The sequence below is a fragment of the Odocoileus virginianus genome, chromosome 25 (assembly GCF_023699985.2).
Source record: "Odocoileus virginianus isolate 20LAN1187 ecotype Illinois chromosome 25, Ovbor_1.2, whole genome shotgun sequence".
NCBI classification, from domain to species: domain Eukaryota; kingdom Metazoa; phylum Chordata; class Mammalia; order Artiodactyla; family Cervidae; genus Odocoileus; species Odocoileus virginianus.
Genome location: NC_069698.1, coordinates 12,024,539 through 12,049,257, shown reverse-complemented (window position 1 = coordinate 12,049,257; position 24,719 = coordinate 12,024,539). Strand labels below are relative to the sequence as shown.

General features: G+C 40.8%; 1 protein-coding gene across 2 annotated transcripts in view; it reads left to right on the top strand.

Annotated features, from left to right (window-relative positions):
* The first annotated feature begins 20,122 nt into the window (after positions 1-20,122).
* COL8A1 (collagen type VIII alpha 1 chain) overlaps positions 20,123-24,719 on the top strand; it is a 157,782-nt gene continuing 153,185 nt past the window's right edge. For both annotated transcript variants that reach the window (XM_020916739.2, XM_020916738.2), the window contains exon 1: positions 20,123-20,313. The gene's annotated coding sequence lies outside the window, so the exon portion shown is untranslated. The remainder of the gene's footprint in view (positions 20,314-24,719) is intronic.

Here is a 24,719-nt window from a genome sequence, read left to right as displayed (position 1 = left end):
AATAAGTTTCTATTGTTAAAGCCACCCATTCTATGATATGTTGTGCAATAGCCCTACCTGACTAATATAGTTAGTCTAAGGAAGACTTTTTTGAAGTGTATCAAGGAATTTAGGAGCTCAAAATACTTTCTTGCATATCTCCAGTCAATTTAAAATATATTACAGGTTCATTTTTGTTCAGACCACTTATTTAGTTTTAACTTTATTTTTTTTCCAAAGAGAAAATGAAGATGCAAAAGAGAAGGAAATCTGTTGAGGGGGAGACTGAATGCCTGGATTCTAGATGCACACTTGCCAAGATTATTTGACATAAGCCACGCTTGTTTCCTCTTCTATGATATGAAGGGTTGACAGTTTTTGAAGATCCCAAAACTTCCCTCCATCTATTTAGACTCTCTAAATCTTTAAATCTAAAAGTTCCTTGTAATATTGTAGGGGAAGGAACAGATCTGTAGTCAGTTTGGCTAAATCTCTAAAGAACTTTGAAACTATTTACGAGGAAGTGATTTCTTGTTAACAAAGAGCATTACAGATCTCTCCACCAGGAAGCTGAATTTTTCCTATTAAGGATTAAAATATCTTTATTGGGGGCTCAAGTATAAAAGGAAAAATTATAGCTGAGGCATCCAACATGTAGTCTGTACATCCCACTTCTTTCTAAAATGATTCATTCATCCAACATACCCTGGGGACTGAGATGCAAAGTCTTGTATCACCTCAGAGTACCAGGCAGTGGTGAGCACTCTTAGTTTTTCTGATGAACTCAATAAACATTAATTACTGTAGGTCTGAAAGTTTTGATAGGCAATATAACCCCTCCATTTAATACAATAAAACATATAAACCAAAAGGGAATAAAGTCCTATATTCAGGGAATTTTAATATAGGAAGACACTTCAGAGACTCTCTTCTCTGAAGCCTCTTCAGATGGCCTTGGGGACAATCAACTGTCCCCTTGGTGGAGCTTCCATAGTATTTGACTCTCTCCCCTGTGACTGTATCTTGTTATAGTGTGATGTTCATTTAAATGTCTAGATGTTAAGTGGTATCATACAGAGAAACCAAGCCTTATTCATCTGTTTCCTGGGACCTTGTACCACATCTGATATACAGATGGTGCTCAAAGCTGTGTTTTGTAGTTTGAGATGAGCTAACCTGGTTGAACAGGATGAGGAGGCTGAGATTGTAGCTACTTGTCCTAGGTCTCACAGACACGGGTGGCAAAGCTGGGCTGGGTCCCAGATCTCAGGCTCATAGTTCAGTGTTCTTGCCTTCAATGGCTTGCAGCTAAAGAATAGGTACCTCACTTAAACACCACCTCTGTGTTAAACTGAGAGTAATCAGAAAGTCTAGCAGTATAAATAATGCTGGGAAAGATTGAGGGCAGGAGGAAAATGGGCAGCAGTGAATGAGATGGTTACATGGCATCACCAGCTCAAAGGATATGAGTCTGAGCAAGCTCTGGGAGATAGTGAAAGACAGGAAACCTGACATGCTGCAGGAATCGGACACAACTTAGTGACTCAACAACAAAGTATAAAGGAAAAAACAAAATTTAAAACAAGAAGAGATAGTATTTAAAAAAAGGAAAAAGAAACTGCTTTCAATAGGTATTTCACCAAAGGAGATACACAAAAAGTTAACAAGCAAATGAAAAGCTGTTCTACACCACTAGTCATTGTAGAAATGCAAATCAAAACCACACTGGTGTACCACTTCATATTCATTAGGATGGCTATAATCACAGTGTCAGAAAATAAGATTGTAATTTAAAAAAAAAAAGACAAACAATAACAAATGCTGATTAGGATTTGGAGAAACTGGAACCTTCATTCATCGTTGTTGCTGCTGCTGCCAAGTCACTTCAGTCGTGTTCAACTCTGTGCGACCCCACTGTTAGTGGGAATATAAAATGGGCTTCCCTGGCGACTCAGATAGTAAAGAGTCCACCTACAAAGTGAGAGACCTGGATTCAATCCCTCGATTGGGAAGATCCCCATGAGAAACCCCAGGGACAGAGGAGTCTGGCAGGCTGCAGTCCATGGGGTTGCAAAAAGTCAGACATGACTGAGCAACTCAGCAGCCGAAATAAGACCACCACTTTGGAAAACAGTCTGACAGTCCCTCAGATAGCTAACATAGAGTTACCATGTGACCCAGAAACTCTACTTAAAAGATATACCCAAAGGAAAAGAAAATATGTGATCATACTAAACTTGTACACCAATGTTCATAGCAGCATTATTCATAGTATCTGAATAGTTAAAATAATCCAAATGTCCATCAACTGATGACTGGTAAACAAAAAGTGGTACATCCATGCAACAGAATACTATTTGGTAATAAAAAGGTAGTAGACATACAGATATATGCTAAAACATGATGCACCTTAAAAACACTATGTAAGGGAAAAGATCCATACACAAAAGGCCACATATGTATGGTTCTATTTATATGAAATGTCCAGAACAAGCAAGTCAATAGAGACAGAAAGTAAACTTGTGGTTGTCAGGGGCCTGGAGAAGGATAAAATGGGTGGTGACTGCTAAGAGTAGGTGTTTTCTTTTAGGGGTAATGAAATGTTATAGAACTAAATAGTGGTTTTGGTTGTACAGCTTTGTGAATACAATAACAATCACTGAACTGTATACGTTAAAGCCATGAATTTTATGGTATGTGAATTAAACCACAATGAAAAAATATGAAAAGAAAAAAAAAGCAAACTACATAAAATGGCAAACTTATGCAAAGTAATCTTTATAAAACAGTGCTTAATGGTGCTGTATATAACCTAATACAAACCAAAACGAAATATTAACTGCCCACTGAGTCTTAGTAAAGAGACTAAAGGGAACCATTGTTTATTTGGAGCCTACCTAGGCCAGATGCCACCATAAGTGCACTTCCTATTTTCTTATTAATCTTTTGAGGAAAATATTACTCACTATACAGAAGAGGAAACAAAGTCTCAGAGAATTTAAATAACTTCCCCAAGATTACACAGTAGTATAGAGCAGACCTGGGAACCCTGTTCAGAAATATAGAATTCCAAAGCAAGTATTTTTAGAACTGTAGCACAAAATTCCTTAAAATGTTATTTTCAAATTTCATAAAATTCATACTTGCAAGTTCCTTCGGAAGTTGTGAAGTAAACTAGAGCAGCGTTATCTTCAAAAGCCTAGGCAAATAAGCCCAATGCTTTCCCTGATTTATCCCACCTGACGTCCTGACCAGAGACTTCCAGGTGGCTCCGTGGTAAAGAACCTGCCAGCCAATGCAGGAGACATAAGAGACACAGGTTCAGTCCGTGGGCCAGGAAGAGCCCCTGGAGGAGGACATGGCAAGCCACTCCAGTGGAGCTGTCCGTGGAGAATCCCATGGACAGAGGAGCCTGGTGGACTAAGATCCATAGGGTCACAAAGACTCAGGCACAACTGAAGCAACTTGAGCACACACATCCCGACCACCTTCTGCATGACTGCCAAACTTGGGGACAGCAGTTCATCCCAGAGCTCTTCTTACAGCCAGTGGACCCTGAACCCCTATGGGATGTCTAGTTCGTCACTACAGTTCCCAAACACCCAACTGTACTTTGGATTCAGTGGAGTCAAGGCGTGATTGTGGTGACTGAGTAAACAAACATTTTTCTTCCCCTTATTTAAAACCTTATCATCGTTGGAGGTGTAAGCCGAGGACACAGTAAAATAACCACTTTACTATTCCATGACTAGGGGCACCAAAAAAAACTCTTTTGCAGGAGAGTGCAGCTGTGGACAGACTTGATAGATATGAAGTGATTCCCCAATCCATCTGCAGAGGATCACAGACTGACGGCAATGGGCATCTTCCACATAGATGACAGGCATTAATTCTATAATTCTCATGGGATGAAGCCATGTAGCTAGGTTGAAAGTCAAAGGGGCAGATGTCACTTCTGGACCAGGTGTAATTGCTGACCTCATGTGCAGCTCCTTTCTCCTGCATCATGGCCAACAACTGCTGAGATAATAGCTGCTCCCTGAGGCACACAAGGAACTATGGGGACCAACTTTCAGTAGACCCACCTGAATATTTTATGTCACTAAAATTTTGAAGTTGCTTTTGTTTTCCCAGCATGATCTGGCCTCTCCTGACTCATCCAAGTCTCTAAAGTCAAGATTATATGCAAAAATAGAAGTACAATTTAACTGGAACAGGCTTGACCATGACAAACTAGTGGAGAGAATCAGAAAGATAGTTTGGGGTCAGATAATCCAAAGCTTTGAAACCTAGTCTAGCATACAAGGTCTACTGAAAGGGGAAAGTACTACAGGAGGGAAAAATAGTTACGTGAAGCCCAGAGAAACTACTGGCAGAAAGGAATCTAAAAGCTGAGAAATGCACAGTCAATAGGAGATACCAAGACATGGATGATGTCCCCACTTTGGGATGCAAAAAGAGCTGAAGTAGATAACTGAGGTCCATATAGAGGGGCCAGTAGACAGGAGATATCAAAAGTCAACCCGAGAAGTATAGAAGCCCACAGTTGTCAAGGGAGTGGTATTAATTTTCAATGCCAACATATCAAGTTATCTCAAAATTAGTGGCTTAAAACAACACAGATTTATTATCCTGCAGACCTTATATGAGAAGTCTGACCTGGACCCCACTATCTAAAACCAAGGTATCACCAGGTCCTTTCTGAGGAAGGGATGATCCATTTCCTCGTCTTTCCTAGCTTCTAGAGGCCACGTGCATTACTTGGCACATGGCCCCCTCCCTCTATCTTCAAAGTCAACAAGGTGGCCACCCTCTGACACTTTTCTGGTAACATCTCTTTCTCTGAACAAATGAGGAAAAGTGCTCTGCTTTTAGAGACTTATGATTCTCCTGGACTCAAGCAGATAATCCAAAATGATCTCCCCATCCCAGCTTTCTTAACTGCATCACATCTGTAAACTACCTTTTGCCACATAAAGTAACATTTTCACAGGACCTGGGGATTGGGATGTGGCCGCATTTGGAAGCCCCCAGTTCTGCCGACCACAGTAGTCACCTGTGAAGAGTGAGGAAGGGTCAAGGTATCAGGAAACAAGAGTGCGGGACTGGCAGGAGAACAACCTCATTTAATGCACTCTACACTGCCGCTGCTGCTGAGTCACTCAGTCGTGTCCGACTCTGTGCGACCCATAGACGGCAGCCCACCAGGCTCCCCCGTCCCCGGGATTCTCCAGGCAAGAACACTGGAGTGGGTTGCCATTTCCTTCTCCAATGCATGAAAGTGAAAAGTGAAAGTGAAGTCGCTCAGTCGTGTCCGACTCTTAGGGACCCCATGGACTGCAGCCCACCAGGCTCCTCCGTCCATGGGATTTTCCAGGCAAGAGTGACTGGAGTGGGGTGCCACAGCCTTCTCTGACACTCTGCACTATAGCAGGCCAACCCTGTGTTCAGTGGCTCTTTCTCTGAGACCCCTAAAGGGCAGGCTCAGTGGTCTAAATAAAAAATGATAGACATGCACTTTGCTTGTGGTAGAGAATGGTATAGACAGTAGTGCCCATGATAACCTGAGATTAATCCTTTCCATGTACAAGGTAGAGGCTTGAGTGAATGGGCGAATGAACAGAGGGATCAATGAAATATTGACCAAATAAACAGAACTTGACAACAGTCTGGATACAAAAGGTGATAAAGAGAGACAAGAATGAAAAAAAGCTGACAACCAAGGAAGCAGCTAGAAATTCAAGATCGGACAGTGAAGAAAGCATGGAGGAGGGTTACGTGGGATATCTTCCCCACTGTGCTCTGAAATTTCATTGTTTTTCAAAATTTCTGTTGCAGAGCTGAAGGGGTAAACATACTGGCAAACAGACAGAAAGCGAGAGATGTTTAAGAAAATATATTAATTATATGTTTAGAAAAGGATTATTGGGCAGATTTTTTTCAGGAAACCAAAAACTAGACATAATATTTCTGGGAAAGAATTGGGGGAACTTCTAATTAGGAGCATAGGATCATTTTTAAAGGAGATTTTATCTTCAAAGAAATCTAAAGAGATAGAACCATGTTTTAATTATGAGACGATGGCTTTGAGCATGTGTACCCTAGATCTCCCCAGTGGAGCTTTGCTGCATCTGGGTCCACGGACTCAGTAAGATGTGGTGGAAACTGCAAACTATACTAAATTACAACCCCTGTGGGCAACATCTGATTAAATTTCTTTCTGGCTTTTGCACAATGGTGGCAATGGCTATAATCCAGAACATAAACAAAAAGTCATATGGAAGCAACAAACACATTAAAAAAAACTTTTTATTATTCCCCAGTCCAAAGAACTTTTTGCCTAAGACTTTGCTGTGACTTATTTATATTACTTAGTAACTCTACCCATGAACATAAAGCACAGATGACTACAAAGAGGCAGCATTGACATAGTCTAATGATTTCCATGTATGGATGATAGATGTGCATGCCAAGAAGCTTGGCATTCCATTTCAGAAACTGATTTAATAAGATGGTGACAAGTGAAGTGTGTACATGGTCAGTCCCATGATAACCCAGACATTTCTATTCTCATCTCCGGAAAATCAAGTCATTCATTCCCCATTACCAATGTGTTTCAGAGCAACATGTAAATAATGGGCAAACTGCCACACATTGAATTTGCTAAAATCAGTCCCATGGTATAAATAGAAACCAGAGCTATAACCACTACTAATGCATTATGATAGTTGATGAGAGTGACACAAATCTTAAACCTCCTGTTTTTTGAAGCTTACTCTAGGGGCTTAACAAACATCAATAAACAAGGACCAGAAAGAATCAATTTGGCTTGCCACTTGAATTATGAGTTCTTCCAGATATCCACAAAGATTATCCCACTAATATAAATTGTCTCCGGTTAAACTTTAAATGGATGTTGGTTTTCCCTGATATGCAATACATCCTTGTTTATAGTACATCTGTGTACGAGAGTGCGGCTTACCTAGGAAAACTATCTACACAGGAAATGAAACAAGATTGGAAATCCCCATTGGGTCTTCCTACTTTTTAATCAGTATCTAAAGGGGGTTGCATAATTGGGGATTTTATAAACACCAGTCATGAAGAACTGATCTCCCACTGTGGAATCGTTAAAAAGTATATGCCAGTATACAATACATCTAACATACAACCAGGAAAGTGTATGTCTGGAGTTTACCGCCAACCCATCTAGCTTTAAGGAGGGTGGCTAGAGTCACACACTCAACACACTCTTGGTTTTCTTCTGTTTCTGTTTCCAACATTATGTCACTTTTAATCCATCTAAAACCTGGCACTATAAGACTTCATCTTCGATGCCCTCACAGACTCAGCACAACAGCTGATTTCCATCCTGGCTTTCCCCATCAGACTAGGTATTCTTAGCTGATACCCTTGTCATATTCATTCATCAATCCATATTTTCCCATAAATATTTATTGAACCTGACTCTGGTAGGTACTGAAAATACATTGGAGCGCAAGACACCAGTGTTAGACCCCAGCTTTCCCTAACATATCAAGCTTTAGCCTGGTTCCTCCAGCTATACCCCGTCAGTCTTGAAAGTTTCAAGAGGGCCACGTGGCCCACTACCCTGATACAGATCATGACTCAAGCATCACAGCCAAGCTGACCCTGCTCCATTAGCAGAGACATAGAGAAGATCTGTGGAATGTCAGGGCCCCTGCCCTAGTTGGCCCTTCAGCACCCTACACTGCACTGTCTCTTTTTGGTGTCAATGAAGATTCGACAAAGATTCGTAGACACTCAGTCTGCAACTGCTCAAAGCTCAATGCCTAAACTTTGATAGAAGAGCTGTATTGCTCTTAGGTAATTTTTATTTATTTTATTTATCTATTTAATTTCTGCTCTTAATGACTTTGCATAAATCTGTGCCATTCTGGGAATGAGGAAAGGAGTCTCTTTGGTACCACTCACTCCCTTTATACAATACTTTTTTGCTTCCAAGGAAGAGGGATCTATATGGGGGAAGTGGATTAGCTATAGAAAGGAATGTCTTTTCAAAGGAATGTTGTCTGGAAGTTCACTCCCATTACTCACAAGCCCTGTTCTCTCTCTCTCCCAATGCCCTTTCAAAAGAAAATAAAAACTCTGGTTACTAAACTCAATCTACAGACTTAGATAATTGCTGTTTAACTTCTGCTTACCCACAACATGTTGTTCACACTCACCTAGTGAAAGTAGCTTCACGTTAGCATCGAGCGAAGAAAATCATAAACAGTTATGGAAATTTAATGCAGACTACACACATCAAAAGTATATGAAGTTCCAAGTAGAAACTGGGGACAGAAGGAGGTTTCTAAAGCATCCCAGTGAGTGGTCTGTGTTCAGAATTTCTAACAAATCTGTACAAAATTTTTGCTATAAATGAAATGCTGTGGTCAGATTTCAACCTTTTCCTTCAATTTTCTCCCAATTGCATTAAGGTCCAATATTGAATCAATCTGTTTTATACAAGCAAATGCATTTGGCACCCTGACACTGAATCAAACCATCTAAGTGCATCAACCTTCCACAGTATCTGAAATTATGTGATGTCACTTCATGCCGTAGAAGAGTTTCTTCTGGGCAGAGTGCTGAAGGGGAGAAATTGTTTTCAAAAAAAACAAAATAACAGAAAAATTCTACTCTTTAATATCAAGAATTCTCTAGCCATAGACCTGTGTTCTCTTTACCTCTATGCAATTCAAGAATTCTCTGACACACAACCTGGGATAATGTTTCTCTTTTCTCATCTACTAGGGTGATAAAATTATACTTGCCTAGCCTATGCTCAATGAACTAAGTCGCTTCAGTCGTGTCTGACTCTTTGCGACCTCACGGACTATAGCCCTCCAGGCTCCTCTGTCCGAGGAATTCTCTAGGCAAGAATACTGGAGTGGATTGCCATGCCCTCCTCCAGAGCATCTTCCCAACCCAGGGACTGAACCCGCGTCTCAGTCTCCTGCATTTGGAGGCAGGTTCTTTACCTCTAGCACCACCTGGGAAGATTGTCCTAGCCTAAACACAGCTAACAAAAATGAAATGAGATAATACATGTGGAAATGCTCCGAAAAGCATCAAGTGCTATTTGTACTTAAGAGGAAATAATGTTGGTATTACTGTTGGTCCTAGTGGTGGGGGTGTGACAAGTTCTCTGGCAGGGTTCGCAAATTTAGGGACCACAGAGTGTTAGTTCTACGGGAAGTCCCTTGGAAAGAGGGATTAGTATGGGGTTGGTCCTGTAAGTCAAATAATCTTAGGAAACACTATGTACAGTATGTTTATCTTTTAGAATATGAGAAAACACATTAGCCACGCAATAAATAGCCCTGCAATAAAGAAATTATCTAATTTTAATAATCCAGGATTTCTGAAACATAATGGATTGGACATATTTTTTCATATACCTAACACCTACTAATATTCCAAGGTGCCAGAGTCCCACAGAACATTATTATTATTCAGAGGAGACAGAAAATTAGATTCCCATCTGGACCAAATGCTCATGGGTACCCAGTCATCACAGAGGGTCTGAAAATGAGACGTAATGAGTAACAGGCCAACTCCTTCCCCTTGTGAGACCCTATGCAAACAGCATGAAAGGTGAGATTTTTAATTTATAAATAAAGGCAGATACTGACTTCTTCAAAAATTAAGACCCAGGATGAAACCTAAAAAGAGGGCCCCAAGTACCTTCAACCACTATTTTTAACACAAATGCTATTAATACTTCTGTCACAAAGAGAAATAGTCAGATGCAAATATATTCATGGATTTTATAGATGTATCATCTTCATGGTCTCAAAAGGGACATAAATCAACAAGTGTTTATTGAGGTAGTCAGCCCTATGCTGGTACTTTGAGTTACACTGTTTCCTGCATTCAAGAGACGTTTTGATTTCTCGGTTTGAGAAACTTATAAACTAGAAAGCAGAAGTGAAGACAAAATTCCACAAATTAAAGTAAAAAGCAATATCCATTTGTGATGATAAACACATAACTTATCTTCAGAAATGTCTAGTAGGAACCCTCCTAGTCTAGTCATAGAGAAAGTGGGGAATTAGGAAAGACATCTGATCCTGAACAGGGTTCCTCCACGCCACATGGCCAGATGCAATCTGAGTACTCACCTAAATCTCTGGTAATAAACCCAGCACAGAAAGTCAAATCAAAATGAAGGTCCAGAAAGGGTACAAAAGATATGCAACAAGATGGAATTTAATGAAAAAGTAGGGAAATGAAGAAATTGGAACATTGAAGAAATGAGGACAGTGAAAAATAAGATGAAACCAAGATAGTATGAAACAGACACCTTTTCCAAAAATCCAACTGGACCAAATCTATAAATAACAAGTTACAAGAGTTTCATGGGATCAGGTCACTTCTTGCACAGATATTTAAGTCTTGCTTCTTAACAGACCATTTCTCTTCCCATTCCCTTACATAGGCATCTAAAGCCCATTTAACCACATGTTCATAACTTTGGTGTCTGTAATGCTATCTTGTAAATAGACTTGCCTATTTTCTTATGCATAGAGTGAAACTCCAGGACTGTGAATTTCCTTCTAGGAAAACAAGTGAACTAACAGAGATGAAGAGATCTGGTATTGGCACGCTGAGTGTGTTCACAAAATAATACAGTGGCCCTAAGCACAAATTATGAGGGGCAACCATTTTATGTCCACATTTAGGGGAAAAAATTGCAAATAATATAGAAGCCAAGGTTGACAGGTGCCTTCTTAGCACAGTATGCAGCATATGTCAGTCTCATAATCCAAAGGTCCTAAGTTCAAAGCTCAGAGGGGACAATACAAGCTTTTGTGTTTCCCTGATAAAGAGTCCGCCTACAATGCAGGAGACCCTGGTTCGATCCCTGGGGTGGGAAGATACCTTGGAGAAGAGAATGGCTAGCTACTCCAGTATTCTTTTTTTTTTTTTCATTTATTTTTATTAGTTGGAGGCTAATTACTTTACAATATTGTAGTGGTTTTTTTTTTTTTAATTTTATGATTTATATTGAGGTTTTAAAAGGCTAGTATCTTTCTTAAAAACTAGTAATGACAATGCTATAAATAAAATCACAACTTTCCAAGTTTTTAATAAATGACATCTGTAATTAAATACTATTGTCAATTAAACTGATGAACTTTATTGGGGTTAAAACTATAACAAAGTTCATCCTAAAACATTTTGCAATGCAAAATCATCTCACTCAAGGAGAGTTTAATAATGTGGATGCCAGGAATTACAAGCAATTTTCAAAAGCAAAGACTCACATTCATAAAACTTTATACATCATTTGAACTAACAGATATTTATACTACTAGGATCAAACGTGCATCACTTTCATTCTTGTATCATGATTTTATATATTACACTATTTATCACCATTCTTTGTCACTACACATATTTTATCATACACTTGCACCATTCTCCTTAGATTTCTGATCTTTATCTTCATTCTTCCCATTATCCTTCTTAAGAACAGTGTGGATTTCATCCATTACTGTGGATAAGTTTCTGATTGTCTTATTCAGTTGGTTTTCAAATTGCAAATTCATGTTTTCTGAAATCTTTAGTAGTGGTTTTTGCCATACATTGACATGAATCAGCCATGGATTTACATGTGTTCCCCATCCCGATCCCCTCTCCCGCCTCCCTCTCCATTCTATCCATCTGGGTCTTCCCAGTTCCAGTATTCTTGCCTGGAGAACCCCATGGACAGAGGAGCCCAGTGGGATATAGTCCATGGGGTTGCAAAGAGTCAGACATGACTGAAGGACTAACACTGTCAACGCAGAATTCTAAATTCTCCCCCTTGCTGTCATGGAGGCTCTTGGAGGCTATCTTAGAAAGGATTTCCTTTAAAGGAAACAGATGGAACCAGATGCCCTGAGATAGCATCCATCACAGAGCACCCAAAGATACATAGCACCAATTCTCTTTTTAATTAATTGATTTCTTTCTGGCCGCACTGGGTCTTTGTGGCTGTACATGGGCTTTCTCTGGTTGTGGGGAGCAGGGGCTCCTCTCCAGGCCCAATGCCCAGCTTCTCATTGCAGTGACTTCTCTTTTGTGGAGCACGGGGTATAGAGCACAGGCTCAGTAATGAAGCACAAGGGCCACGGGTGTAGTTGCCCCTTGGCATGTGAAATCTTCCCAGATCAGGGCTAGAACCCATGTCTCTTGCACTGGCAGGCAGATTCTTAATCACTGGACTACTAAGGAAGTCCAAAAGCATCAATTTTAAGGGTACTCAGTAGTGAAAGTGAAAGTGCTAGCCACTTAGTCATGACCAACGCTTTGTGACCCCATAGACTACAGCCTGTCAGGCTCCTCTGTCCATGGAATTCTCCAGGCAAGAATAGTGAAGTGGGTAGCCATTCCCTTCTCCCAGGGATCTTCCCAACCCAGGGATCGAACCTGGGTCTCCCACAAGGCAGGCAGATTCCTTACCGTCTGAGCTGGCAGGGAAGCCCACTCAGCTTTAGGTGCAGTCTAAGTCAGTCAAGACTCTCAGTATGTGATGGTATACACCAGAAGAGTGTACTCAAGCCCTTTTTATGTCAAAGCAATATTGAAACATATCTCCTCAAATAACCCCCGCACCTTGACTGAATGACCAGGCAGGAAGACACAGTGGTCAGGCCAGCGTGCAGACTGTCCCTCCTGATACCACACCCCAAACACAAAGCATGTCATACTGTCCTCCCAAGTGGCACAGAGAAGGACCAAGCTTTGCTCTCCTGTGTGTTTCTGCATGCCTTCCCGATGCACACCGGGCATTCAGAGTAACACAGCCAAAGCTCCTCTCATGAGCAAGGCTGCTTGTGGAGCTCCTGCAGGGCCCACTACTTAGCTCACCCATGGAATGGACCATATGGAACAGAAAGTGCCTGTTTATCTCTGCTCCCCAACAAGACTGTTTAAATTCCTCAAAAATGGTTACGAAGCTATATTGGTCTTTTGAACACAGTTTCTCTGACCCTGACAGAAACATACTAGCACCTCTAAAAAAAAATTTTTTTAGTCGGATCAGGTAAAAGGGCTAGGAACAGAGAAAGGCAGGAAAGGATTTATTTCCAAGAAATGTTCCACATTCATAAATAGTTATCGGCCACCTATTCCATGATAGGCCCTGTGTCGGGGGGAAGAGTTAGGGCTCCAAGGAGGGAGCAATGAATTTGAGCAGAAAATAAGTGAGCATATGTGTGAAGAGTAGAAAATGTCATAAGTACCAATTTCCCTGGGAGATTCAAAGAAGGATCAGGAAACATTTCCTAAAGAAGGTGGTTTTGAAGTATTAAAGGATTTGCACAGTATTCACCTGGCAACAGGCACTCCATTGACAATAACATAGAAGATGAAGAACCACAGGCACAGATATTATGCGAAACAAATGGATTCTCCTGACCGAAGCACATTTACAGGGTGTATAAATGAAGTGAAGACTGGGCTTGAATCTGGGGGGCTCTTTAATGCCAGGATATGAATTTGGGTGTTTTTTCAATTGAAGTATAGTTGACTAACAGCCTTCCTAGGTGGCTCAGAGGTAAAGAATCTGCCTGCCAATGCAGGAGATGCAGGTTTGACCCCTGGGTCAGGAAGATCTGGAGAAAGAGGTGGCAATCCGCTCCAGAATTCTTGCCTGGGAAATCCCATGGACAGAAGAACCTGATGGGATACAGCCCATGGGGTGGCAGAGTCGGACATGACTTAACGACTAAACAACAATGAGTGATTTACAATGTTATGAAGTTTCAGGTGTACAACATAGTGATCCACAATTTTTAAGTTACACTTCACTTATAGTTATTATAAAACATTAGTTATATTCCCTGTGCTGTATAACATATGGTTTTCTTTACAAACAGAGTGGTATCGTTGAAGGCGTCTGAATGAAGACACAATCATTGCTGGGTTTAGGGTGATTGCTATAGGGGCAACAGGCCAGGTAATTGGGGATAGGTAAGGTCTGATCACCTGTTAGACATCTTGTCTCAGATAAACATTTTTGCCTGTCAAACTGGAGTTTTTCATGAAAATCTTAGGTTGTATAACTCTAAGCAGGAAGTATGGGATTTATTAAAATTGAACATGAGGTAAATATTAATAAAAGCTTAAGAGAGTAAATCACAATTAGAAAGCATGGAGGATAGAAGATAAGGCAGGATAACAAATTATTCAGCAGGGGAAGTCTAGGACCAAGACATTCCCATATTTTAGATAGGATTTAAGATGGCATATGGTAAGGGTGAATATATTTCTCTAGTACTCTGGAAAGCTTTTACTTTTCCACCCTTAAGTAAGGAAAAAATACTCTCCCTGGACTATATTTTTCCCTCTCCATTGCACTGCCCCCATGAGAGAATCCCTATGTTGAAATTTTCAACAAACAGAAAAAGAATGGAATGGCTTTAGGTGCCACTGGTAATGGAGAGGGTAAAAGCTGAAAAAAGGTTCAGCGACCCTGGTAAAAGTCTAACAGTTTGGGGAACTAAAAAGAACCACAATCATTTAGTCTATATTGAAAAATGCAACCATATTTTTCCTAATTAAAGAAATAAAAGAGGTGGAGCACTTGGGAAAGGGAAGAATTCATAGTGGGAGAAGAATAGATAGCTTCTCAGGAAATCAATTTATTCGGACATAAAACAAATTCAGCACAAAGAAGAGAATTTTCAGAAACTGGGGCTCTGTATGGTGTGGTTACATTTCCACCAATTTAAAGGAGAATTACTACTTGATTCAGAAGAAAAACTTAAAAGGCCTCAAGGTTTAGAGATAGATGGCTAAATCTGGGAGTGCTCATTTGCTCAGTGGTGTCTGGCTTTGTGACCCCTCTGTAGCCCACCAGGCTTCTCTGCCCATGGAATTTTCCCAGCAAGAATACTGCAGTGGGTTGCCAGTTCCTCCTCCAGTGGATAGTCCCAACCCAGGGACTGAACCCAAGTCTCTAGCAGCCGGGGAACTCGCAGGCAGGTTCTTTACTACTGAGCCACCTAGGAAGCCCAAACCTGGGAGACTTCTTCCCAATCCTGAAACTCAGAGAGACAATGATTACAGTTAAGAGCTAGTTAAACCCCACCTTTGGGGATTCTGGATCTAGAATACAGACAATGTTTAAGGTTGGGGTGTGATCCTCATAGCAAACACTGGACTAATACATTATGAGCTTTACTCTTACGACTCAAGTTGAGCATATGTGTCATGGATCATCAAGTTGACTTCACAGGGATGTTGAATAAAAGAAGCATCTGACTAGTCCAGAGCAGGCATCGGCAAAGTGGAAAGAGCTGGTTAAGCCTCCTTGTTTTACATACAGACACTGAATCCAAAAAGGATAAAACATCTGCCGCAAGTTTGTATGGGTAGTTAGTGGCCCAGCTGGGACTAAACCCCATATTTCCTGACCCTCCATCCAGTGCTCTTTATAAAGCCAGCGGGAGCTGTGAGGCAGTCATCTGTGGATCACCCGATTCAGTCAGCTCTCTACCGTCTGGGCCAACAGGAAAACAGTGACTCACAGAATCCAACGTTCCTCTGGAATGTAGGAGAGGTATGCTTTTCTTCTGGGCTGTGAACCTTTTCAATTTTTGTAAATAAAACCCTACTTTAAATGTCCTAGGAGAGCTGGCAATTGTAAGTGCCTTGCAGTCCAAGATCATATTTGGTGATACTTCACAGAAGCTTAGGCTGACTGACTGATGGGTCAGCTGATAGACGAGCAAATTTATGTACATCGAACTTCGGATCGTCGTGATTTTTGTTCGGACTGAAAGCCACGATCATTTGCATTGTGAAACAATGGAGGAGTGGTAGGAAAAACTGAAGGTTGAAATTTGCCGAGGATAACACATAGTAAGTAATTCGAAGTATTTTAAAAAACATAAATGTGACGGCATAAGTTTTTAATACCAGGGTCCACTGTTTCCTCATCCAGAAACCCTTCAAAATTCAAGGACCTCTACATGAGACCTATTATCTCTGGACTGAAACTTTTTTTCTTAATATATATATATTTTATTGAAGTATAGTTGACTTACAATGTTTCAGGAGTAAAATAAGGTGATTCAGTATATACATATAACCTACATTATTTTTCAGATTATCTTCCATTATAGTTGATTATAAGATACTGACTATAGTTACCTGTGCTACACAGGAAACCTTTGTTGCCTGTTGCATATCTATTTTTTTGAGCTAGAAATCTAGCATTCTATTCACACTAAGTCAAACGAGTGGAATCAAACTGTCATAAAGTTTTTAGTTAGGCAAATGTTCATAAGTTTTCTAAAATATATATACTATACATACTACTTATAAACATGTAAACAAAAACTTTTCTACCATGCTTGATAAAGGCTTGAGTAAGACCATCAAAGAAAAAGAAAAGAGGTGGAGAAATTGGAAAAGCTACACTAAATGAAACAGGAGCACTATGAAATAGAAAAAGTGAAATAAACTAGATAAAAGTAAAAGATCATCTTTTCAATAACATTAAAGCTACAGCAGGTGAACTAAAGACTGGCCCTTTTGACACACAGAACAGGCACCAACCTTCACATTAATCTCATCTATCGTCCTGGCCACACTCTGGGAGAATTCTGCCTTCCCATCTCCTAAGAATCACCCAGGACAACTGCAGGGACAACTATAGGGTAGAGCTACCTCATTTTTGCCACCTCACGCAGACCTCCAAGTCTGCAGGACACAGACACTCAGTTTTTTCTAAGTATACTCATGGCCCTGGAGAGACTGGCAAAGTATTTGTATTTATATGCAAAGCTACTATAAACAGCCTATACAAAATGAAAGCAAATTCTTAATAAGATGCCATTTCCAGCATGCCATGCTATGGCTCAAAAGTCTCCAAGGGCCTCTCATTGCCTAGAGTTACAGTTCAGACTACTGAGGTGACATTGAAGGCCATCCACAGGCTAACTCCATCTCTCCTTTCCTGTTTCTTGGCTTCATTCTTCTGCTACACAGACCCTTCCCTTAAGTCATGCCGGCCATTAACCATCCTCCACATATTCCTGTGACTCCCCCCAGGTTGTGTACATTTCCCCCCTTGTCCTAGAATTCATCACTCACCCATTCCAATTCTACTTTCCACAGTCAACCCAAATGCCAACACCTCCCTGAAACCACTTTGCTACCCAACTAACGGGAATTTCATGTTTTTTTTCTTCCTTCCATGAGAGTAGATCTACATTCGTACTATTTTCCTCTGCTTTGAATACCCCACACTGTCTGTATCCATTCTTAATAGGTATTTATTAATTGATTAATTCTAAATTTAAAAAAAAAGTTTCCATTTTCAAAGCTCTTTAAAATAAGGTAATAATCTGTAGCTGTTATTACATTCACACAATGGAAACTTCAGAGCCATCTAGTATGTTGTCATTGGATTCCTTTCTTTCCACAAAAGACCAAACTAGGTCATTTCAAACCTCAGTCACCTTCAAGAGATTCTAGAAGGGCACTCGAAGAGTCAGCAAAGAGATCACATTCCTGGATTCCTGATTTGTTGTCCAGATTTGCTAGAGTTAGATTCAGGCAAGTGTGAACTGGAGAAATGAACTAACCGTTAGCACCTTCCAAACAAAATGAAAGGAGCTCTTTTGTTACATAGCTGGATATTCGAGTTTGAAAGGAGGGAGTGATGGAGGAAAAGGGGAAAGAAAATACAGCTGTCAATTCCCTTCCCTTTGAATGTGCTTTTCTTGCCTTTTCTGCTTCTATTTTTCACAACTATGTGATGGATCTGGAATGTCTGAAGGCATTAAATCAGAATTGAAAAGGTGATTTGCTGTAATCTGGTAAGTATATCTACTAATACATGTATCACCCAGAGGTGCCTCTAAACTGGGTCTTAATTAGCCTTCCCAGAAAACATTTCTTCACCAAACTATAAAGTTTCCAGAAGTGGTAGCTTTCCTGTGAAATCATATTTGATTTCAAGGGTCAACCCCAGAAAACTCAATGCAGTTTTATTTCTAGGTCCAGTAACAAAGCTGTTCATTTCATAGACTTCCTTCCATGGATTTAGGCATATTCTCAGAGCTCAAACATACTATTTGTGAAGGGGATCTAGAGATGAAAAATTATAATTATTAAGACAAATAATCAATGTCATGAAACATCATGAGTAACATCTGAGTAACTGTTCTAATGTCAAGCTTGCATTTATAATAAAGAACTTAAATGTTTCACCTCATATATCATTAATTCTCCTCATATCCCAGGCACATGGGGTTGTTGACTCCCAGATGTATCCAAATGAGAATAAGATTAGTTATGAAGAAAGCAGTTGAGGCTTTGAAGTCTAGAGGCATACAGATGGGCTTATGAAAATGTAAAAGTTATGTTCAATGTAACCTTAACACATATGGCAACTGATATGACTATTACCCAAATACCACTGTTGGATATTTTCTGAATGAATTTCTTTAAAATCCTTTTTTGTAACTGTGGACCTTTCACAACCAATGGTTCTTAAAGGGAGGAAGGGATTTTGTTGCTCCTCCCCTCCAATTTGGGTAAGTGTAGGTACATGTTCAATTCTCATAACTAAAGAAGGAGGGCGGTACTGGCTTCTGGTGGGTTGAGGCCAGAGATACTGCTCAGCATCCTATAATACCCAGAAAAAGTTCTCACCCGAATTATCTGGACCAAGATGTCAACAGTACCCGATTCAACATATTCTGCTCTTGGTCATCATTTTTTCTTCTCTTGGAGTCTGATAACCTCTCCCCACTCCACACACAAAGACATCAGGACTAACCCAACGCCAGGTCAGGCATTCTACATGGTGGCCTCATGTGCAAAGTGCACATGCGCTGGAAGCTCACCAAATATGACTCCCCTTCTTGTTAGCTTGAGCTAGTTGCTTAACCCTTTGAAATTCCTTTCTTTAAAAAAAAAAAAAAAACTACACAATATGAATCATATCTAACTCCATAAGTTTGTGGTGAAATGAATCGTTTCATATATGTATATATTACTATACATTTATATAGTTATGTATCAATATTGTCAGTAAAGGTTATTTCCCTTGTTCTTTTCAGGCCCACCCATCCATCTCCTGCCCCTCTCTTTCCCCTTGTCAGTACCCCTCATCCCCAAGGCTCAGGTTCTCTCTTTTCAAATGCTTTAATTCCTGTGGTGGCAAAAATCAAACTTGGGCTAGGAAGTGAGTCACGGCTCAGCAGCTAAAGGAGTTTGTTTTTCTTTCTCTGAATGTATTTCTTAAGAATTTCGGCCTGATCCTTCAGCCTCTTGTCGGTTGAATCCTCTTAATGTTTAAGACACACAGAGAGCGAGCTATGGCACCAAGACGTTTTCCAATTGCTAGGAATGAGGGTTTTTAAAATACCGAAAATAACCAGAGGGCAGAGAGCCCTGCAATCCTGTTACATAAGCAGATGTTGGAGGACCGAGGCTGGTTTTGAGGTTCCTTTCTCCACAAGCCAATCTCCGCTGATCCTCTCCAACCTCCTGCTGGATTTACCTTAATGCTGCAGAAGTCTCAAGAGGGGCCTCTGGATGCTGCGCACTTTCGGCAGCTCCAGGAGAACTCGCTGGTCACAAATCACAGTGGGGAGTGATGAGTGAAGGGCCGGCTCTCACCCGCGGGTGGCGGGAGACGAGGGCGCCGGAGGGCGGACAACCCTTCCCCGCGCCCACCCAGGGCTCGGGATGGGCTACTCCGACGGCCAGCTTCCCCTCCTTCCCCTTGCCTGTGACATTTCAAACATTCCTGAACCGTTATTTAGCTTTGCGAATTCACAGAAAACACCTATTGTTATCTCCGGCACTCCCAACTCGCTCCCCAACACCACTACCATCTAAAATGTCCTACAAAATGGAAAATAATCCAATTCCCCCTTCCCTCCGTATCTGGCTCGTTGGCCTGTCTCGGTCTCCTATTCATCTTCTCCCCAATCTTCCCCCTGTCTGTGGACTACATCCCTTGATAAGTTTTCTCTCCTGTCTCTCTCTCTCTCTCCCTTCTCCCTCCTCTCCCGTTTCCACCGCTTCCTCCGCTCCGCATCCCCCTCCCCCCCCGCCCCTCCTCCCTCTCCCGGGCTCCCGGCTCTGCCCTCCCCGCCCCTCCCCAGAGAAGAGTGTCCAGCTTCCCGGGGCTGCCCGCCCGCCGCTGCTCCTCTGCCCACCTACCATGAGGAGCGGCTCCTCCCACCTGCCCATAAAAGCCAAGTGCATGTTACCCGCAGCGGATCAGAGCACTTTCCCGGTCCTCTCCTGCGGGAGCCCCCGAGCCTCTCTCCTGGATCTTACGTGCTCAAGGTAAGATAACACTTCTGCAGGCATCTGACCTACTGGGGGTTGCTCCGGGGGAAACAGTTTTCCCCTGGTCAACGTGCTTACTGTTTGGTTAGAGCTAATCCTTATGGATGCCAGATCGGCTGCTCCTTTAAACCAGCAACTGGTTTGAAAACAAACTTCTGTTTGAACGGTAAAATAAAAGTTCGTTCGGGGCAGAAACAGCAGCATAAATATTGCAAAAACCTTTTCTCCTTTTAAATCACTTTTGCCCCGGGTTGCTGGCTGTCGCCGAGGTTAAAGTGTATCTGTTTGGGGTGTTTTCCTGACCGCTTTTCATTGTAAATATTTCACCTAATAGTGGGGGCAAGGAAAACTCTGTCCCATTGTCAAAAATGTACTTTAAAAGAACACAATTAGTTTCCTAAAAATAGCACAAAGGTCTGCTAACAATTTTGCCATGTTTTCCAAACCCCCAAGACAGCTTCTGTGAGTCCTTTAAAAAATATCTTTCCAGGTTTAAGTGCTTGGAAAAAATGATGCCAGCGGGTACCCTTTGCCCAGAGACCATGATCAGGTGGCTGTAGATAGGAAAGAACAAATCCAAATTGACAAGCTACAGCACAACAGTGAGAGCACAAAGTTGTCTTTTCAAGTCGTCCTAAAATGAGAATTGTGCTGGAATAGAAAAGTGTATAAAAGAACTTCACGAATTTCTAGACACACACCTAAACATAAAGCATTTCAATGTGTTTCACAGTCAGAGAAAAATACAGGGCAGATTATCCAATACTTCTGTTTACACCCGAGGGTTGTAAAGAACGATCAGCTCGAAGGCTTTGGAAGTTTGATCCCTGCTTGTCACCCTCTTTGCCTTTACCTAATAAAAATGGACCCAACTGGCAGAGAGATAGAGTCTTTAAGCTACTCTCATTTTTAAAGACTTCAGACTTTACATCCTGATCTCTGAGGTCTGAGAATATGTGCCATGCACCTGTGAAGGAAAAACGTCCTCCGCAGCTACTTCTGGAAAACCAGACACTTAGTCCATGAAGTTTGCAGTCAGAATCTGCGGGCTGTGTGGGATGAAACTCTCTCATGTGGGAGAAAAACCCTCTTCAAATATTTCCTCTGGGGAATTGCACAAGACAGCTGAGAGACGGCAAACCAAAGCTGGCAGTCAGGAAACCAAACCACTGTTTCAGCCCTCAAGGTTCTTAAAGTAAGAGAGGAAAAGTTTTCCTTTTTTTTTTTTTTTTTTGGTTTGTTTATATTGTTTCACTTGAAAAAGGAAAAGTCTTCAAAGCTGTAAAACATTCTTCAACTCTTAAAGAAATTAGAATCATTAGAAGTTTAACTGAGGGTCTTCCAAACCTTTCCTCCTTATCGCTTGCATGTCAAAAGAAATAATAAAGAGATTTAAATTTTCTATTTGGCATGGAGAGGATTCAATGTTATTATTCAAATGAAAAAGTTATATGTAAAACTTTCTGTCATGTGAAATTTTGCTTCATTGGAAAAAATTATTATGAGGAGTACGGTTTCCTTTAAGAAAATGATATAAAATTACTATTGGCCATGATAATATGTGACCTGAGCATATTAAAATACCTTTTATCTCAAGCCACAGTGCAGAATGCTTGCTTCATATTTGCTGTAAGTGTGTAATCAACCATGACAAGAGCACAGGTATGGGACCGGGCCAAACCAAGTGTGTGGTATGTCCAAGCTAATTCCTCTTTTATGTAAGTGCCGGATTCACACCCATCATCACAAGGGTGAAAATACACTGCTTCATTCACCAGATCCCCTTGAGGAAAGTTATCTTTTCTGGGAGGAAAAAAAAAAAGTGCTGCCAGTGTAAAAGAGCTCCCTGTTATTCCTAAATGTGGGGATGAAAAGTGTTCCCCCAGGGTTTGCTTCTGCTTTTCCTGGCAGTTAATCCATTCTACCAGCTATGAACCATTTCACAGAAACCTCTCTCCCCATGTGCCATCACATTCAACACCCTAAATAACTGGATGAGATCATCCTAGACTGCTCATGACCTCACTTTCCCAGGGGTCTTTACCAGACACTAAAAATGATACTTTCCCCATAGTTTCCCCCTTAAGTTTATAGAAAAATCAGTGGTGGGGATTCATGGAGTCCCCGCAATGGCTCCCCCTTTGCACAGGGTATAGAGGCATGAGTCTTGTCTATGCCATCGTATAGCTGCCCCTGGATTGGGTTGGTTCATGGCCATACCAACCCCATACCACTCCAGCAAGATGTGAATGACTCCTTTAATGTTTCTTATTAAAGAAAAGTGACTGCATGTTTCACTAGAGACACTTGGGAAGGGTGCTTGGTTGATCTGGAGGGCCTGTTACATTTAGGGGAACACACATTTTAGATCCTCTATTCCCCAAATTATAAAACAGTACTCTTCCCATGATCAGAAGGTATATCCTACCTTAATTCCATTTGTGAAACAAGAATCAAGGAGAGGGGGATGGAATGAGCAGAGAATTGAGAGGGGAAGCTGGGCAGAGCTGCTCTTAGAAAGTGCCCTAGGAGAGAAAGCCCAGAATCTCTGTAACAAATGCGACTTCTTTTTGCGCTTTTTTATGTGGAATACGGGGAACAAAATCCATATCTGCCATTGTTGTTGTTTTTAAATCAGTGATAGTATTTCTAATAATTTAAGATTCATCTCTACTATACCCTTCTGTAACAGAAAAGAACAGCCCTTCTAAAGACCAACATGATTTCAGGTCTGCCCCACATTAAAACCCATAGATCTTTGACAGTTATAATTTTATAATAAAAGCTACATTATGAATATAAAAAGCCTCAGAACACATTTTTAACTAATGGGTTGTTCATGTCAACAAGTCCACCTCTAACTCTCTCAAAGGGCCCAACGTTCAGTAACTATTTGAAAGTTTGAAGTTAGAGGCAACTGTCTACTCCTCCCCATCCATGGTCTTCAACTGTGATATGGCAACCTGTAGCATGATTGAGATGCAGCAGTATTTGCCAATCTCTGGTCCTCCAAGTAACCCTCTGAAAATCAGGTCTTTCTTCAAGCCTTGGCTTCATTCTCTTCCACCAGGCCCCCATGAACATCCATATGCATAACTCAAGGAAAGTATAGATCTCAAGACTAGAGTGCAGTCTTCTGAGAGTTATATTGTTCTAGCTACTGAGTGAAATGGAAAAAACAGATACAGAGAGAAGAATGAGTGCCCTGTGGAATTTAGAGAATCACTTTAGCATTGTGTAAAAAAGAACCCCTTACTACCCAAAGCATCTAAAAATTTAAATTAAAACATAAAAAGGCCAGCTTACAGGTTGTTTCAAAATGCTAAGGATATAATGAAAAAGATCTTCCAATGACCTGACAATCATTAATATCAGTTTACACCCCCAAGTACTAATTTAGAGCTCTGCTAAACTTCCCCTTTGCAGAGACCCAAGGAGTGAAGACTGGGAAAGAATAGTAACCACATTTCAGCACCAACAGAGAAGCCACTAATTAGACATTCCACTATCAACTTGGGAACTACATTTGCTGTTTGAGGAAGGAGGTTTTATAGTCTATCTTCAAGAAAATAGATTTGCAACGAGAGGGCTAAAGGGAGCCACACACGGTCGGAATGTCTATAATCTGGGGGCCCTGTGAACGCAAATCCACAAAGCTGTTGAAATTGCAAGGAATCAAACTGAAGTGACTGAAACAAAAATGTTCCCAAAAACTGATCATAGAGTAATCTGCTAAAATAATAATGAATTCTCACTTCTCAGTATAATATAACAGCAAAAGCTATTGTGGACACCTATAACTGATTATGTAAAATATTAAAACACACTGATGGTCTACCTTCAATCCCCTCTTAATTTGGGGCTCATTCCCACTGTCCTTCCTGGAAAGTGAAAGCTGTCCTTCTCTCCTTCGGTACAGGATTTACAGATGCAGTCATGCCTCTTTGTGCTACCTCCTTTTTTTTCTTTCAGTGAAAGAAATCTCTTTTCAATCCTTATAGATCTTATAGTTTCTGGAGTACCTCATAGCGGTGGCATTTCTCATTATCAAAAGTCTCATACTTATCTTAAACAGGTGTAGATTTTCACTCCAACAAATAAAAAACCTTTACATTTTTCCAAATCTTAATCCCTATACCTAGAAGATAGGTAATTTAAACTTGCTACATGCCTCCAAACTGAAATGAAGCTTCCAAGCAGTTTTATTTATCTAGGCTCTAGTCTAACTTTTGGGGGTTTAAAAATTTATTTAGGGAATCACACAGTACAAAGGCTGAAAGAATCCTTGGAGCTAATTTTAACAAAGTTAATTTTACAGATGAGAAGAGTCAGAGAGGTTGATGTCTTTTCTAAGGTCACCCAGACAGGAGCAGGAGAAGCAGGACTGGAGTTCGTATGACCGA